This window comes from Colobus angolensis, unplaced genomic scaffold (assembly GCF_000951035.1).
Source record: "Colobus angolensis palliatus isolate OR3802 unplaced genomic scaffold, Cang.pa_1.0 Scaffold12, whole genome shotgun sequence".
Classification (NCBI taxonomy): domain Eukaryota; kingdom Metazoa; phylum Chordata; class Mammalia; order Primates; family Cercopithecidae; genus Colobus; species Colobus angolensis.
Genome location: NW_012113141.1, coordinates 11,784,080 through 11,790,696, shown reverse-complemented (window position 1 = coordinate 11,790,696; position 6,617 = coordinate 11,784,080). Strand labels below are relative to the sequence as shown.

General features: G+C 46.1%; 1 long non-coding RNA gene across 1 annotated transcript; it reads right to left on the bottom strand.

Moving 5' to 3' along the window:
* Nucleotides 1–830: 830 nt before the first annotated feature.
* LOC105502412 lies at nt 831–4,969 on the bottom strand. Its single transcript, XR_001000338.1, has 2 exons — nt 4,395–4,969; nt 831–3,189 (listed from the first exon to the last, which is right to left on the bottom strand). It is a non-coding gene; the product is annotated as an uncharacterized LOC105502412 (long non-coding RNA).
* Nucleotides 4,970–6,617: the final 1,648 nt, after the last annotated feature.

Below are 6,617 nucleotides of genomic sequence, written 5' to 3'. Positions count from 1 at the left end.
AGAAATGTATCTCTCTCTTAGTGAGAGATTTGGAACCCAAAGAAACTGCTTTTTCCTCTTTTTGTCCAGTGGTCTCACTGCCACCCCATGGCTTGGGATGTGTGTAGGGCATTTGTTATTTCCTCCACTCAGAATCCATCATTCTTCTGAAAACAATCTCTTAACCTTGGGGGAACTCCTGGCCCTCATTGGATAAGATCTCAATATAATTGTCAGTTAAAACACCCCGCCCTCTCCTTGGGCATGAGACCCAAGCTGAGCCAATTCTATGTTCACTTACTGCAATTTAAATCTTGACCTGAGAAAAGAGCCATTGACAGCCATTAGGTCTCCTTCCTTTCACCACAGAGCCGGAAGAGAGCCCGCTTCCAGGTCCCTGCAGTTGCCCTGGTTATCTGTCCCTTGGACAGCCAATTTCTCAGCCTTTTCTGTGATTCTATGGGTAGCCCCATCTCCTCCTAAAATATTCCTTTTGATGGCAAATTAGACAGAATTTAAACCAGGTGTTTACACCCCAGAAAAGCCCAGTGGATGCCAAACGCAGGGATTGGATTAGGCCATGAGACATGGATCCGCCCATTTCACAGATGGACACACGGCCTCCAGGGAGAAAAAGAGGCAGTCAGGACAAGAATCCAGACCTCTGTCCTGTTCCCATAATTCCTCCTTCCCAATGTCACCCTTCATCATTCATAGTCAATAGCATCAGACAGCATCAATCCCAAAATACAGGCATCATTTTAGAAGTTAATAAATACATAAGGAGGAGCCCTCCTCACACAGAGAGCAGTGACGACAACTCTATAGAAAGAATGATTCCCAACGAGAGCTGTGTGTATATGTCATGTAATATCAGGAATTAAAAAGTGTCAAAAGATCAAGTGGGAGGAACATTAAATATGAATGGGATGAAAGACACATTTCTGTGCACGGAATAATGACTTTAATGAGTTTCCTCACCCAAGTCACGGCATCATAAAGTACAAAAGCTGGGAAAGGGATTGAGGAGGGGAACAGGGAGTGCAGGGGAGGCTTTGTGTATGAAAGCGAAATGAGCAGATAGGTAGGGGAGGAAAAGACAAGAGCTGAAAGAACTGTCAGGGTGAGTTCTGGGCCCTGATGCAAGTCACCAGATTCCCAGGAGGTGTCTATGGGCACAGAGCAGCAGGACCTCCATCCCCAGGTCAGCTGACAGTCCCCGGAGCCCCACAGAGTCCCACTATGACTCAACCCTCGCCCCAGCCCACCTGGACAGAGGTAGTGTGGGTGCCAATCAGTTGGCAAAGCACCTCTGCTGACCTTGGCCACCCAGGGTAACCAGATGGTAGCCATGCTTGGAAGCAGTGGTTTCCTCAGTGGCCCAGGAGCAACTACACATGTGCTATGGTCAGAATGCCTGTGTCATGTCAGAATCCTAACCCCCAACATAATGGTATGGGCAAGTGGGGCCTTTGGGAGGGGATTAGGTCATGGGGGTGCAGCCCTCATGAATGGAATTGGTGACTCTATTTAAAGAGGTCCCAGAGAGAATGCTGACCCCTTGCTGTGAGGCCACAGCGAGAAAGGGACATCTATGAACAAGGAAGTGGGTTCTCACCAAACACTGAACCTGCGGGAGCCTTGGTCTTGGACTTCCAGGCTCCAGAACTATGAGAAACAAATTTCTGTTGTTCATAAACTACCCAGGCTATGGTATTTTGCTGTAGCACCCTGTACAGACCGAGATAACACAGAAGGACATGACATATGCTTTAAAGGCAGACAAACCCTGGCCACCAATCCTGGGGCTGTCATCTCCCGGCTGTGAGGCTCAGAGCAGACAACTTAACAGTCCTTCAACTTGAGCTTCCTCGCCTGTGAGGTGGGATGCTCTATTTTCCTCACAGTGCTGTTGGAGGATTAAGTGAGAGGACACACAGAAGCCTGGTCATGAAGATGTCCAGTAACCATCAGTCCTCTTGCCCTCACCCTCCCTCAGGCCTTGCACTCAGTGGCCATCCAGGAAGTAGTTGTTTCCAATGTTATTCAGAGTCCACTATCTTGTGCCATATTCACAGTAGCTCAGGAGACCAGGAAAGCTTGAGTGTCTGTTCACACCGGCGACAGAAAGCCACAATGGCAGGCTGGTGGTGAGGAAAGATGTCTACCTTTGTCCAGCCTCCTGCTGACCCAGGTGAAGCTGAAGTCAGTGCATGGTAGGCCCATGCAGGGCCAGCCCAGAGCCCAGAGTGTAACAACTTGGAACAGGTGCATTTCCATGACAACCTTCTGCTTCCACAGTCATTGTCATCTTCCTCCTGCATAAGAAAACCCCCCAAAATGCCCAGTCAACATCCATTGACTTCTCAGCCTCCAGCACTCAGAAGCCTGGCCTGCAGCACTGCAGGCATGGCTGAGTTCCATGGAGCTGATCAGGCAGTCCACGAGAGGCAGAGACGAAAGTTTCTGCCTCATCTACATCATCAGGCTGACATGCCAGGAAAATTGTAACAGTAATAATGATAGAAAGGCTTAAATGGTACTAACTGTGAACCAAGAACTCTGCATATAATAACTTACTTAATCCTTACAGTAACTGTGCTAGATAGATATTATTATGCCCATTTTATAGAAAAAGAAACTGAAGCACAGAAATGTTAAGTAACATACCCAAGGTCATATGGCTAGTAAGTGGCAGAGATGGATTCCAACCTGGGTCACCTGGTTCTAAAGTTCATGCTTCTAACTCTGAAGAACTTAATGGAAATAAGCCTATCAGAAGAGGGAGCTGGTCAGAAGAAGGCTGGGAGGTAGTGGGTGGTAAGTACCATTTAGAAAGAAAGCAGAGTGTGAAGCCCAAGGAGCCTTTTGTTTGCCATCACAGATGCCACTCAGGAAAGGCAGCGCAGGGACTGGTGCTTCAGCAGATGACACAGTCCTAGAGCCTTTGCTACATATCAGGTTGCTTTTATTGTCCCCTATTTCTCTGCAATGACCAACAGCAAAGCAGTTAACAAGGAAGGCCTGTGGCTTACCAAGGAAGGAAGTCATGGGGCCACCATAATCTGTCTTGCAGCCCAGCTTGGTGGGGTGTTAGGGAGGGATACCACAGATGTCCATACCCCACCCAGGAGCCAGGGCAGGTTCGGCTGGGGCACCAGGTAGACTTCAGAACTGGGGCAGGAGATCCATGTCAGATCTGGATTCCAGCTGTAATAATAATTTATTTGTATCATTGTAATTATTTGTTTAGCATCCCCCAATTGGCTCTATGTGAGAAAGTGAGTGAAACTATGTCTATCTTGTTCAGTTCACATCCCCAGCTGCTGGTTTAGAGCCTGGTGTATAGTAGGTACTCAGTAAGTATGTATTACATCAATGAGCAAAGAAAATAAGTATAAGCCAGAGTTTCTCAACCACAGCACTATTGGCATCAGGGGCTGGATAATGCTTTGTTTTTAGAGGCCTGAACTGTGCACTGTAAGTTGTTTCAGCAGAGTCCCTGGCCTCTGCACGTTAGATGCCAGTAGGACTCCCTCCTCGATGTAAGAAGCAAAAATGTCCCCTGGGGGGTAAAATTGCCCCCAGCTGGGAATGACTAATATAAACCAATATCCTTGGCTAGTGCCACTAATTGAAAGAGAGAAGCCAAATTTAATCTGCATATGCAACAGGCAGGAGGGAATCTGAGCCCTAAAAGCCAGGAGGGGCTGAGAGGAAGAAGGTGTGAAAGCTAGGGCAAGCCACTGAGCTCTCTAGCTACCAAGTGCACCCTCCAGTTTGTCTCTTGGGTTGTAAGGCATGAGGGCGATTTGTGCTGACTTTAACATACAGAATAGGGTAGGTGGGAATGAAGGGGGTGATGGCAGCATCCAGGAAAAAGAGGCGAACCCAAGACCAGACATGAAGGCAGGACAAAAACAGCCCCAGGCATGGGCCTGAGAACAGATTGGGCAGCAGAAATCCCTACACAGTTCCCGAACAAGGAATCTTTTGACAGGTGGCCTTGCAACAGCGACCCTCTCTTGTCTCTACTTTGAAGGCTGCCCTGTGCAATGTGGCCTCACACCCAGGAGGCCCTCAGATCAAGGTGGTCTTGGCAGATCCGCCAGGAAGGATTAGACCGTGACATTACAGCTACATGACGGCCTCGTTCTTATTACACACACACTCGCCTGTCTAAGCTTGTGAACTCTGATTTGTTTATTTCTGAAAAACTGTCTCCACCAAGACACCAAGCTGGGCTGCGAGAGATAGCACTGACTCAGCCATTTCCCCATCCTCAGCATAAAAGGATCTAAAAAGAATAATTTAAGCTTCTCTGGAGTGAGATCATTTAATGAATCTTCTTGATGCTAAGAGGTTTTATATGCCTTTTTAAAAACCCTTCCCCAAGCACGGAGCTATGATATTACCTTGGAGAGCAGAGAGATGAAGTGATACACGTATGCACGGCACACAGGAGGAAGGAGGTGGTTTCCTTGGCAACAACATCCATGTTCTGGCTTCCCTTGGCTAAATTGGAATATATTGACATATCTGCTTTGGGCGCCTCTACTGCGAAGGGAAATGAGTGGTTTTCTATTCAGGCACTCTCAGAACTGCAGGCCGGCAGCTGGGGAGCGACGTTCTGTGAGTTCGATGCATCTGAATGGGGCAAGGCCGTTAGCAAGCTGGCAGAAGTCCCCAGACTTCCTTTGCAAAACCAAACCATCATTTCCTCAGCCAAGAGAAAATGAAAGCAGTGAACACATGAGTTTTGCCTGGCCGGACAGATAGGCTAGGACTCTGTCTCACACAGTCTTTCTATGGCCACTGCTCTATAGCTTTCCAAACACACCCAGCTCGATAGATTAGACTCCAAAAGTCTACTCATGATGTGTTTAAAATGGAGCGTGGTTGTAAGAAAAATATAGACCTATTGAAAAAAGGTCCTCAAATCTGATCTGCTCAAAATCCTTGACAATAGGGAGGCAGCTATGCCCCCAAAGCACAGTGCCTGGCACCCAGGAGGATGTTAACATCATGTTTGTGGAATTGGACGGACTCAGGCTGACTTCGGTTTTGGCCCTGGCTTCACTATTAACATTCCACATGACGTTGCACATGTTCCATAAACCCTCTGGCCTCAGTTTCCCCCTCTCTAAAGCAGAGACAAGCATCCCTTCCTATAGAATTGTTGTGAAGATTAAATGGGGTGACCTGTAAAATGCCTGGTATGAAGGAGGCATTCCGTTATGGTTACTTTTCCCCACCAAGAAACAAGGAGCATTCTGTTTCTTTCAGATAGGTGAAATTTACAGAAAAGAACAGGATCTTAGGGAGAGCAGGAACAACCTCATCCAAGGAGCCGAACTCTTTGCCATTTTTATTTTTAGGGTGCTTTTGGAGAGCTGAGACAGCCTAGGTTGGGAAGTGTCTGGATTGGGAGGTCAGAAGGGTCAGCTCAGTCATAACCACAGAACCAGCCACAAGCTTCAGGGTAAATGGGACAAGGAGATAGCGAGGGGCTGAGGTCTCGGCAGGCCAGTGGCAGGTAGCACCGCAGAGACCAATGGCAGCATCAGCCATCAGCCTGGGACAAGGAGGGGATGCTGAAAGGGCAGGGAGGTGAGGTCTGCTGGGGAGGAGGACCAGCCCCACACATCAGGAACACGGTCTTTATAATCGGCTCTCTATTTAAAGATCCTCACAGAAGATTGTACACTACGTTTTCTTGCAATAGCTCATACCTGTCACTCCTAAGAAGGTCTTTCATAGAACTCAGTTAGAATAGTTGCTTCAATGTAAACACATCAGGACCAAGGATTTCCCATTAGAAGCATAGACTTTAGAACTAATTCCTAGACAGTCATTCTTTCTAAAAAGCCTTATGAATACAAAACAGCATTTCAGTTCTATTTCTAATATTTATTTGTGTGCCTTTGGGGGAAAAAAAGTCTTTTCTAAGCCTTGTACTTGTGCTCTACACAATGACTGTCCTTCCTAAAGTCACAGGACAGCAGTGAGAGTAAAATTAAAAGGCAGGCAGCATAGTGAGTGGGAACACACCATCTGTGTCTTTATATCATATGCTTTTATGTCTTCTGACCATCTGTGAAAGAGGGGTTTGCTACTTAGCTGAAGAATGTACAAGCTTACGCCCTTTCCTCCTGGGAAGGTAAAAAATAAATAAATAAATAAACAAACAAAAAACAATAATAATTCAAAAGATCCTCTAGAAAAATAAACTTCTACTGCTCACTAATAAATTTCTGAAAAAAGAACATCACTAAAGGGATATTTGTTCTGCAAATTTTAAAATGCATTCTAAAGCTACAATAATTAAAGCAGTGTGGAACCAGCAAAAAAAAAATTAGCAGAGGGAACAGTGAGGCAGACTGAATACATAATATGTTTAAACTTTAATATATTTTTAAGATAGAATTTCATGTCACTATGGGAAATATGGACTATTCAGTGAATTATGGCTTGAGGATAACTGACCAACCCACTAGGGAGCAACTTTAAACTCTATCCCTACCTCACACCACACTTTTTTATGTTTTTTTTGGTTTGTTTGTTTGTTTGTTTGTTTTTTTGAGACAGAATCTCACTCTGTTGTCCAGGCTGGAGTACAGTGGTGCAATCTCGGCTCA